Source organism: Cavia porcellus, unplaced genomic scaffold (genome assembly GCF_034190915.1).
Source record: "Cavia porcellus strain 051 isolate PalLab524CR breed Dunkin Hartley unplaced genomic scaffold, mCavPor4.1 scaffold_9, whole genome shotgun sequence".
In the NCBI taxonomy this organism is placed as follows: domain Eukaryota; kingdom Metazoa; phylum Chordata; class Mammalia; order Rodentia; family Caviidae; genus Cavia; species Cavia porcellus.
In genome coordinates, this window is record NW_026947492.1 from 65,445,023 (window position 1) to 65,458,011 (window position 12,989).

Sequence of the window (12,989 nt, forward strand, 5' to 3'; positions counted from 1 at the left end):
GTGATCAATGTTAAATTGCTCTTATTTTGAAATTGTTATAACCAAATATTTTTTTACAAACTTGGTGATAATCACAAAGCTAAGATCTATAAAAGACAAATCAAAAATCATAAGAAAGAAGTCAAAACCTGGTACTAAAGTGATACACATTACTAGAAAGAAAGTCAGAGAGGAGAAATAAACAAACAATTGTAATAAAATTGGAAAATGAGTACCAAAATGTTTGAAGTAAGACCTTTATTGACCAATGGATATTTTGAATACAAATGCAAGAAATGTTCCCATTAAGAGAAAGAGTGAATAGATAAAGATCCCAGGCACAGAAATGAATGCATTGTATGCAAGAATCTTACTTCACTTTTGGAAACACAAACAGAATGAAGGACATGTGTGAAATTAGATAGTACATACAAATGGGATCGAATATAATGCAGGAACAGTTGTATTTTTACTAGAAATATTTAACTTTAAAGCCAAAACAGTATAAAAAACCACAAAGCAGGTCAGTATATATGACAAATGAGTCATTTTGTATAAAGAAATGACTCTATATGTAACAATATTTTATCATGTAAATACTTAAAGGTAATACTAATTGAATTAAAGACTCATAAACTCCTAAAATATGTTAAGGAATTTAACACCCTCATCAATGAAAATCATCAAGACAGAAAACAAAAATAATACAGCAGAATTAAACTCCATTTTTGAATGATTAATCCTAATCTAGTGCCTATGGAATACCCATTCTTCTCAACAACATAATCAATAAGCTCACAAGAGACTAGAAGTCATAAGACAAATTATAGTCTTTGTAAAAATAATGAAATCATGCTAGTATTCTTTTCTAGCTCTGCTGCAATAAAAATTTTAAAAAAAAACAAAAAATGGAAGCTATAGAAGCACATAAAGATGAAGTATATTAGTCATGAACAATGAATGAATTAAGGAGGAAATTAAGAAAAAAATTAAAAATTCTTGATACAAATGGTAATGAAAACACAACATGACAAAATTTATGGTGACACTGCACAAGTAGACCTAACAATGCCAGAATTGCCAGAATTATGGCAATAATTGAATACATAAAAATGGAACCAAACAAAAAATTTAACTAAATGACCTATAAATGTGTGACAAAAAACTAGAAAAATAAGGACAAAGAAAACCCCAAATTAGTAGAATGAAATAAATAATATCAGTGCAAACACAAATGAAATGGAGAGAAAAACTAATAGAAATCATTATGCCATTCTTAAATGTGGATCATTTGAAGAAATTGATGAGGAAATCATTGAAATCAGTGAGATTTATTAAAAATCTAGAAAGCATCTTTGTGAATGTGCAGGCGGAAGCACTTCTGTCATTTCTAGTCTAAAGTGGGAAGGGAAACCTTTATAAGCACTCTGACATGGTGGTGGGTGGAGAAGGGCACCTGAGGACTTTTCATGTCTTGGTAGAGATGAAGCCAGCATGAGGACTAATAGAGCTGGATGGGAGTCAGGGAGAAGCACTACAAACAGGGGACACTTTGGATTCTTATTTTCTTTCAGTATTTGTTATTGACACATTAACTCACAGGGCAAAAATGGATGTTGACAAAATTGATTACAGTTAGACATGAGGCAGGGTAGATAGAAAATAAATCAAACTTGTGGTTTTCCCCAGTATCACCCTTGTTCTAAAATTGTACCCAGTGTCATGTGTGGTGGTCTAGATAGTGTTCTTCCTACAACTCTAAAAGTAGTCATTTGACCATAACCTTCTCCTCATCTAGTGGGACATTCAGAATTGAGCTTATAACCTACAGATGGAAGAGTTTGGCAGTTGAGGGGAATATAGCTGCTTTGTATCACCTTCCATTGAATTGTTGACAAATATACACACCATGTGAGTAAAAGTATGCATTAGCATGGACCACCAGTGATAATCCTCTGAATTTGGGGTCCTTGATAGATAATGTGTATGTCATTTAAATGTCTACTACAATAATTGAAGTGTAAAGAAAATTGGGAGTATATTCAGAGTCAGGGGCAAAAGTAAGAACAAGTCATATTTCTGATAGTTTCAAAACAGGAATTAAAGAGACAGAGATGTGAACATTTTCTTGTCATAGGGCATCCTTTTTCCTTTTCATAGGCCTTTAATTTAAAATAAGTCATTTTCTTGTGAGATCAGTTACTTCTCGAGGTTGTAAATAGCCTATAAAGCTATGTACAATGGGATATTTTAAATAAATAACACTTTAAGATGGATAGAGTCAGACATTTTGCATTTTGTAAAGCTAGTTGTTGTGCTAACTGGAGCTGGTTTTATAATTTAAACTTTCCATTCTACTTTAATACATTTTATTTGTTATTGGTGCACATGGCAACATGTTACATGATATAGTTAGCCAACAGACATTTATTACTGACAAATATGTATGGGCATTATTCATTGAGCTAGTCTTTCAGTTTTAATCAGGTCATATTTACTTAATTTACTTTATTTGTAGGACCAGTACTACAGAATGAGGGAAACTGACATATGAATCTGAAGATTTGATTGAAAATCTTATCTTGAGTATTGTATGATTTTGAAGAAGGCAAGACGAATGACTGTCATTCTGATCAAGTATTATATAAAGCTCATTCTGATCAAGTATTATATAATGATAGTTTCTGTGTTATGTGCTGTTATTAAAGTCCTCAATAAGCCCTTCTCATTGGTGATAGCACATTTACAAATTCTATGTGATACTATCCTGTTCTAGATGTAAATCAATATTTTATTTCATACTATATTGCATCATCTATTTCAGATACTGAGGCAATAAACTTTTGAAAATCCCCAATGCATTCTTTCTTCTATAAAGTGTAATGTAGCACTGCCCTGGACCTTGGAGAGAGATCTTGGGAAAGGCCATAACTGATACTTAGGCACCGAGGGGGTTACAGGCTCTGTCCTGCATTTATCTTGGGCCTTGTGTCTCTGAGGACTGCAGAAGCGCATATTAGCTTATCCTGCTTGTACTGAGGACCAAAACATTCATTAATGACAAGAGGAATCATTCTATCATGTATGTAAGACTTCGGGGTAAGGGAACATTTAAATGGGAGAAAGTAGGAAGACATAAGAGGATTTTGAAAAGCAATAGGGAGGAGGACAAGAATTAAAAGTATGAGAAAAATTCAAGCACTAGTTCAGCAAATGAGCCGTTCTCACTTAAGTTTAGGACATAATTTTCACCAAAATATGTTTGTTGCTTATGTTTATGCTTGAAATTCCAAATTCTAGTAAGATTGTCAAATCTTAGCAGGAATCAAGGTGTCAGCTAATGGCTTGTTATTTAGACAAACTGGAGGACTATTTGTAGATATAAAAAAAAAGCAGCAACTTCAAAATGAGACTAGAATTTCACTAGGTAACAAAGTCCCTTCCAATTCCAAATATCAATGCTTTTAATATGCATTTAAACACTCTCCAGAGATCACAGCCCGCTTTTGTTCATCCACTAGACTTTCTGGTTTATAAGCAGAACACATATGGTCCTTCTTCCTATTCTAGGGCACCCTGGGACAGATCACATGGACATGTGTGTAAGCTTGAAATGATTTTATCAGGAGCAATAAGAGTGGGATAATCAACTTCAAGCATTGTCATACTATAAAGATTTATAGAGTGAAGGAGATCATTTTTAACGAATATATTTTCTATGGTGCCTATATATGTCATAGATACTTCAAAATATATAGTGCAAATGATCAGATTGATAGGTCACTGACATCTAAAGGATTGTATTCCTTGTCTAGGATAAACTTCACTTTTTATTTTGGACAATACTTCTTTAAAAATTGTCACTAAACTGAGTAAATAGGAGGAGAAAATGCAGATTTCCTAATTCTGACAATGGTTGAGAAACTGGAAAAGATGGATCAAAAATATATGAAAGAACTGAAAATCAAAATCCTAAGTGTCATTATGAGTGCAATCATTGAATAAACACTTGTGTGTGAACTCCCATATTCAGTGCACTGAGGTTTGATGTAGTTGTAAGGCAGAGTGCGGGAAACAGCAGGGCTTCATGCATCAAGTCCTAAATTATGTAGATAGAATTTAATGATATTATAAACAGTAAAAAAGGGTGAGTTTACTGTTCTTATTTGTTGTTCATAGTCTTTTATTTCCCAGAAAATTTCCATTAATGCCATCCTGATTAAATGGGACTTAAGATGATAAGACTTCTGGAAATAACTATTTGAGAGTTTTGAAAGGTATAAGGAGATTTTACAACACAGAAATGTACCAGTTTGTTTGCTCATAATTGGGGTAATTTGATGCATGGGTTTGAAATTAGCCTATAAATTTTTAACATCGTGGATGTTTGGCACATAATGTGAAATGTGGATTTTTAAGGGACAATTAGACTTTTTCTTTCAGAAATGTTTGTCTGGGCCATAAAAAAATTAAGAACAATATTTTTCTCATTTTATCTGTATGCAAAATTTTGTAGTGTCAAAGTCAGATGCTGATAGGGTATTATTCCATTGGCCTTTGTCTTTTGGTGGAAAGAACTACTCTCTAAAGAAGTCATCAGGTTTTAAATAGGAATACATTTCTTCATTTCTAAAACCACAGCCAGAGTTGTTTCAGTGTTCTCTAAATTATGTATTTTATTTAAATATTGTGTTTAAAAATTTATAGATTATCCCAGTAAAGTCTACCTTGATATTCAGTTAGCTCTTGGGATGACAGGATTAAAGCAAAATGCTAATAAAGTTGTCAGAAAAATGGTGCCTACAACATAAGTTATACAATAAGAGATAGAGTAAGAACAAGAGTGATACTATCCAGTTCTTTCTTGGGTTCTATAATCATTCCTTGTATGGTATTCTATTCTATGAAAGAGAATAGCAATCTGAGATAGATAAAAATTAAATTACCCAAGAAGACATTAAACAGGGCTAATGTCAGTCCAGAACCTCTAGACATGAACATTTCTATTAAGTACATATTAACATTTAATCTAGAAATTGTGTGTGTGTGTGTGTGTGTGTGTGTGTGTGTGTGTGTGTGTGTGTATCCCTGCCTGGGTAGCCTTTGAAATGTTATCCACATTTAGAGGGGATGTTGAATGAATTTGCATATGGGATGCAGCAATGCGGATCCTGGTTAGTATAGATCAATAATTGACAACCAACAATGAAATGAAGAAAGACCAAAGCAGAAAAGTTGTAGTGGATTAAGATCTAGAGGTTAACATTGAAGTTTATTTGATTTCTTTTATGTTTTTTTATTAGTGTATGTTTTTAGTACATAATGATTACATATATTTTGGGGAGTCTGTATTTGTACATAACATATGTTAATTATTGTTCTTTTCTTTTCCTGTAACTAACTCTCTTGCCTTTCTCCATCTGCAAAAGCTTTATTTCCATTTTTTGACCCTTTTTAAAAAAAATCCCTTTTCCTTCCATTCCTCCTTAATTACTGCAACCCTTGTTTACTTTTCCATTTAAAAAAAAAGTTTTCCCTATTTCCTATTATCCACCTGTGTTTCTTTTCCTGATGCAGCTCATGGACTTTTCAAATGTCCTTATCAGTGGAGTGTGACTGTGGAACTACACTGTGGTTGAACACTCATCTCCATGGGAACCTCAAACGTCAGCAGCACCCTGTCCTCCACATTCTATCTCACAGGTATCCCTGGCTATGAAGAATTTCACCACTGGATTTCCATCCCCTTCTGTCTCCTCTACCTTGTTGGAGTAATGGGCAACTGCACCATCCTGCATGTTGTCTGGGCAGACCTCAGGCTGCATGCGCCCATGAATTACTTCCTGGCAATGCTTTCTCTCACTGACATGCGCATGTCCCTGCCCCCAATGGTAACACTTTTCAGGGTGCTCTGGTCCATTTCTAGGGAGATTCAGTTGAATATCTGTGTGGTCCAAATGTTCATGATTCACACTTTCTCCTTCACTGAGTCACCTGTGCTCTTAACCATGGCCCTGGACCGATATGTAGCTATCTGCCACCCACTGCGATATGCTACCATTCTCACCCCAAAACTGACTGCTAATATTGGGATTTCAGCCCTGCTCAGGAGCACTATTTTAATGATTCCACTTCTGGCTAGTCTGGCATTCTTTCACTTCTGTCACTCCCATATTCTTTCTCATTCCTATAGTCTTCACCAGAACATGACTGGCCTTGCCTGTGGTGCCTCTAAATTTAATGTTATATATGGTTTGATTTTGGTTGTGATGCTATGGGGCCTGGACTCTCTGGGAATTTTAGTATCTTGTGGCTTCATCATTCATTCTGTGTTAAGAATTTCATCCTGAGAGGAGACTGAAGGCACTCAACACGTGTGCCTCCCACATCTGTGCCGTGCTCATTCTATATCTGCCTATGATAGGGTTATCTATTGTCCATCATTTCACCAAGCATTCCTCTCCCCTTGTACACATTTTCATGGCTCATATGTACTTAATGGTTCCACCAGTTGTCAACCGATCATCTATAGTGTGAATACCAAATAGATTTGCCAAGGAGTCCTCCATATACTATTTCACCCCAAAATTAGTTCTCTTAAGATATAGACATTTCCTTAACAAAATAACAAGTTTCTCACAACAATTGACATTAAACTATGATTAAATATCTCCACTAGCCATCCTGGAACAACTGTATTCGGAAAAATTCCTTAAGAGAATAAAGGTTAAAAAGCATCATGCAACTTTGGATCCAGTGGTTTAGGATAGCCTGTCTTTACAAATGCTTCATAATATTTGTATATGCGTGAATGTATTGCTAAGGCTTGTGTTGGAAATAATTTCCATTGATTTTCTCCAACTTCTATCCTCAAGCTTTTGTTAAGCTTTTGTTACATACCTGAGTACTATTAGAAGACTATTCATGGTTATATTTAGTATATTTTCATATTTATATTCTTCTTGACATCTTGTAGCATTTAATATGGAATCTTATGCTGCTTTGTTGTTTCACTGTGTTTTTTGAAAACAGGCTTATTTTAGCTTTTTTGAGGGTGGTAACATATATTTTGATATAAAAATATATTTATACTAAAAGCAGCAGTGATGAACTATGACACTGCTTCAGAATTGCCTAATTCTAAAAATTTATATTTCAATAGTCTCTCTAACTGAAGAAGAATAATTGCTTTGCAATTCTAGAAGCAATTTGTATTTTAGGAAAATTGATTTTGCTCACTTTTCTTGGGAAATCTAATCTCATAGAAAGCTGAGGATTATTTTTTTTTAATTTGTATGTATTATAGTGTAAACCTATTTGCAACCATTTTCTTAAAACCAACTTTGTCTATATTATTATTTAATCTGCCAGTTAAGGTGAACACTGTAACTCATTATGTCTTAATGACTTTCAAGTGCCTAACAGCAGGAAACAGATAATACAGAACTTTTAATATTTATGTAATTTTTAAAGCACAAAAATCTCATCTTTTTTAATTTTTAATTTTTATTAGTACAAATTGATACTCTTCAATGATTCCATTCACGTGAAGTGTCAGTACATGTACATAGCAAATCTTAGTTCTTTTTACCCTTTCTTGTCCTCCCCTCTATCTCTCTCTATATATATTTGATTCCTTTAACTTCACAAAAGCTCTAATTCTCAGCCCTTTTCTGTCTTTGGTTTGGTCTCTTCTAGTATCTCTGAAATTATATTGCATAGAATCATATATGGCTTGTATTATAATCTTTATGAAGGAACTAGAAAAATATTTCACTTGTTTATTGTTTTGAAGAAAAAACAAAAACTGAAAAATGTAAAAATGTTTTATAGCTTCTAATATTACAGACATCTTAATAATTCCAGCAAGTTTTTTCATTAATTTTTGTATTGATTAGGCAAGACCTGAGTTAGCACTTAACTTTGTTATAAAAATTGTCACTCTCCTAACACTGAATATTATATGATGGTGAAATAATCACGGAATAAATTAAGATCAGTTGCGTATATATTCTGAATCCAGTAGCCAAGCAGAACCCTTGAATTCTTGATTCAGATCTAACTGTGGACAAGGGATCAAGAGCTACTACGAATCCAAAGAGAGGTTGGGGAGAATGAACTATTCTCTCTACATACATCTACAGTTCATTTTGAGCAATATAACAACAACAATCCTGTATAAACAAGGGTTTAGGTTTCTCTCCAGCACAAAGTATGGTAACACACAACAGACTTCCAGCAAATCTCAGTATGGTAACTACCTGGTGCTGAGAAGCCAAAGTACTAGTGGGTGAAGAGAGAATGTGTAGTCTGCTTAGAACTTCTAGAAATATGGGTCCAAACAAAGCCAGATAAACATTTAATAAAAACTTTATCCTAAAATTAATTCTTAACCTTTCAGTTTCTGGAAGGTTATTAAACTGTCAAAAACCTTCAGGGTCATTAAAGAAACCATGATTTCAGCTAGTCCTCAACCTAGGGTATCAAAAATTGATAGCTAGTAATCAGTATGGGTTAATTCTAAGATTCAGAGTTAAAAAGTGCTGTGAAGAAATTCAGGGTTTTAGGGTTTGGGATTTAGCTCAGTGGTATAAGTGCCTGTCTTGCAAGTGCGCAGTCATGAGTTCAATCTTGGGTACAAAAAAAAAAAAAAAAAAAAAAAATCAGGGCTTTAAAATATAAAGAAATATTTCAATGCTTTAACTGAAAAATTTAACATAGGAAATAAAGTACCTTTTTTATTCTGATGATAGTAAAATACAAGAAAACAAAGTCAAATTGGTACAGAACTTCAGAGCAGGATAGTGGGATAATAGTCATAGGTAGCATAGTATATTTTCACAATGGTTGTCCATTCTATCAGGTATAGCAACATCAAACCAAAATGAAATAGAAAAAAAAAAACAATCAAAACAGAATATTGCATAAAGCAAGACAATCATAACAAAGCAAAGCAAAGAGAACAATATTTGCAAAGACAAGACAAAAAGAAATACCCCATGTTTGCTATATTGTATATGGTCATCTTCCCAAGAGATGCTCAGGCCTCTGTCCTCAGGTCAGCACAATCAACCCAACAATACAAACATTCAGTTGTTTTAGGTGCCTTAGTTGCTATCAACTCTGGCTGCCCACTACAGCATCCTGTTGTTAACTAGAGTGGGGGGGGGGCATTTGGTTCCCAGCCCACGCGGAATTAGGCTCAAGGGAGACATTGACTTGTTCCCTTCCTGGTGTGCCCACTGCTCACATCATCACCTGCTTACCAGGAAGGAGGGCTCCTTGCTTTCTTGCTCAGTCCCCAGGTTCCAACATGGATCTCGGGAGTCACTGACTTATTCTCAAGAAAGTACCTTTTAAAAATTAAACAGAAACCTTGGAGCCAAAGCACATGGAGCAAAAATAAAAACACAGTTGAAGTCATCGGTAACAGAATAAGTCAAAAGGAATGAGTTAGCGAATAAGACTGCTGGTTCTCTGCAAAAGCACAGTTGTGGAGGATAAAAATAGAATGAAATAAAATTTTAAAAATCTTGTGAAATTTAGGGACAATGTTAAAAGAGTAATTGGCTATGAGCATTCAAGAACTTGAAAATGCTGACAAGAAAGAAAGTTTATTCAAAAAAAAAAAAAATGCCAGATAACTTCTCATTATTAGAGAAGGTCACAAAATTAAGGCAGAGTAAGGTCAAGTGTTGCTAGTGAGATTCATGTGTAGGTCGACTATGTCTATCTCGAGTCATGCTGTAAGTCAGCTCTCAAAGGCAAAAGACAAAGAGAAGTTCCTCAAGTCATCAAGAGAAATGAATAAGGAACAAAGTGGAGGCTAGACATTGGGAATTAGGAAGAACTTGTTCCAACTGGAAGGGGAAAGGAGGAGAAAGGAAAGAAAAAGGATTTTTTAAAAAAAGAAAATGAAGAAAAACTGAAAACAGCTATTTAAATTGGAATGGGAAGTAGTACTTAAAGAAGGTGAGGGGAATGGGAAAAGAGAATGACGATATATTACATACAGGTACAAATTCTCCATAATGTATGTGATCGTGATGTAAGGTACATACTTAAAAATAACAAATAAAAACAAAACTTATCAACACAAGAGTATCTTTCAATTTGAATGACAGTAGTCTCCTCAGTGAAAAATGTATAGCTCTGGCAACATTTGCTGAAAAAAATATTTCAACCAAAAAAACTGTGTTCAATAAAACAATTCTTTATAAATTCGGAGGAGACAAAAAATCCCAGACTACCAAAACATAACTGAATATATTTCATCTAGACATGTACTACAGAAATATTGCAAGAGGTTCTTTAACCTAAAAGAGGAATAAGAAGAAAACATGAGAGGGTTAAAAACAAAACAAAACAAAACAAAACAAAACAAACAAACAAACAAAAAAAAAAACTTCAATAGTAAGAACTATGCAGAGAATTCAGAATGCTTTAATACTAGAAGCATGGCAGGTGAGACTAAAAGTTAACCCACTACAATAATTAATTGCCATTGATATAGTAAGAGAGACAATATAGGAGTCTAAAATGAATGTTCTGAAAGTCAGGTTTCTAAATCATTTCAAATAGCTTCTTATTCCCAGAAGACATTTTTGTAAACCTAGTAAGAACCACAAAGATGACATCTGTATTACACCAAAAATAATGAGCAAAAGATGAAACTTACTAAGGAAAAATAATTTAAACAAGCAGAAAGACTATAAGAGGTTAAGGAATATGTATTAGCGGTAAAGTTTAAAGAATGTATCAAAATACAAACAGTAAGATCTGATAGCTCTGTAATTATTGAAATGTAAATGAATTAAATTTCCTAGTTAAAAGTCTGAGGATAACAAATGAATGGAAAAAGATCCAATTACATGTTGCTTATAAAAAGTTTGCTTTATATCTTCATTTTTGTTTCTTTCTTTCTTTTTCTATTCTTACTTCCATCCTTTCCTTTCCTGTTTTGTTTTGTTTTGAGATAGGGTATCTTTATGGACTCAGGCTTATCCTTGAATTTACTATGTAGCTCAGGCTGTGCTCAAATTCATGGTGATCTTCTCAACTTCTATGATTATAAATGGCTACTACCATACTGGGCTTGCTTCACTTCTAAAGAGACATATGGACAGGAAATTAAGGAAGGGAAAGAAAATGTTTCATGCAAAATGAATCCAGACCACGAAAAGTAAAAAAAAGAATAAAATATAAAAGAGCAAATGTAGTAACAGATTTACCAGATATAATGGACTTTAAACCAAAAGGTATGAAAAGAGGGAAGTAATGATAAAGTAGTTCATTAAAAAAGAGGCAATAAAAATTTTAAAATATGCATCAACTCCATGTTAGAACAGCCAAATATATAAAGTAAATATTACAAGACCTAAAGGGAGAATAGACTCCAAAACAGTAATAAATGTAGAATTTAATCAACTGATTTACACAAATGGACAGCTCATACACAGAAAAATTCAGGAAAGTATAAACAAGAGTTTCTCTAGGTTTGTAAACCTCATATATTTACCAAGCACTCCATTCAATAACTGAAGAATAAAGGGTTTTCTCTTGAATAGAAAATAAGTAACATCCTTGAATATATTAAGTTAATAAAGATTTACTGAGTTTTCTGCTCTTCTGCAACACAGTGTACATTGTTTGCAACAGCACATGCTATTTTTTTCCAAAATAAATTGCATACTACCTCACAAAGCCTGATTAGGTAATTACAAAAGAACTAAAATTGACACACCAGCTGTCAGATTGTGCAATGAAAGTAGAAATCAGTAACAAGAAATCTGAGAAAAAGGAAAGTTTTGGAAAATTAACAACATACTCCTAAACAAACAGTAGGTTTGAAGAAATCAAATTAAAGAAGAAATTTAAAAATTTCTGAAAGTTAATGAAAATGTCTCTACAACTCACCAATACCTCTAGGATACTTGGTAAAACAGTTCTCAGAAGAAAATTCATCATGATCATTTCTCACACTGGTAAAACAGAGGTAGCACAAAAAATACTCTTAAGAAAAATTTTAAGATAATTGAGAAACAGTGGCAAACCATCTCCAAAATGAAGTTAAAGCTGGAAATTAAAATGATGAAAGTGGATATCAATGAAATTGAAACAAATGATATAATAAAATATGCAACAAACTGATGTGCTGGTTCTCTAAAAGAGTACATAAAATACATAATCCTTTAGCCAGACTTACCCAGAGAAAGAGATAAAAGGTTCACATCAATGCAATTAGATACTAAAAATTAGAAATCATACCAGACACTGTCACAATCAAGAAGACAGTTAGAAACTACTTTAAAAATTGTATTTCAACAAATTATCCAATTTTGAAGGAATGGACTGATCCAAGAAGCATAATAACAGAATACTAAAAGCTGTTAGAGAAAAGATACAAATCACCTATCAAAGAAAGCCTGTTAGAATCAAGGTAGACTTTTCAACAGAAAACCTCAAATCAAAACAAGCTTGGAGTGAAGTGTTTTAAGCCCTGAAAGAAAACAATTTTCAAACCAGATTGATGTATGCTGCAAAACTTTCTTTGAAATTTAATGGAGAAATAAGATACTTCCATGACAATAAATGACTGAACAAATTCATGTACACCAAACCAACCCTAAAAAGCATACTGAAAGACACATTGGATGGAGATAAAAATGACTACAATTTCCAGAACAACAACAGAAAGAAACCACCAGACAGGTGAAGCAATTAAACAAAAGGTAAAGCAGGAAACCACCAAGAAAATAACATGACAAAATTGAGCTAGTATATATCACTTATGTCCATAAATGTAAGCGGTCTCAATTTAAAAGAAATAGGTTGACAGAATGGATCAAGAAACAGGATCCCACAATATGCTTTACACTGGAAGCACATCTGACTCAAAAGGAAACTCATAGATTAAAAGTCAAAGGATTGAAAATAGTATTCCATGCAACAGAAACCCAGAAAAAGCAGGGGTAGATATTCTCTTTGCAAACAATGGAAATTGCAAACCT

General features: G+C 33.5%; 1 pseudogene; it reads left to right on the top strand.

Moving 5' to 3' along the window:
• The first annotated feature begins 5,630 nt into the window (after positions 1-5,630).
• LOC100730991 (olfactory receptor 51L1-like) lies at positions 5,631-6,587 on the top strand (annotated as a pseudogene).
• Positions 6,588-12,989: the final 6,402 nt, after the last annotated feature.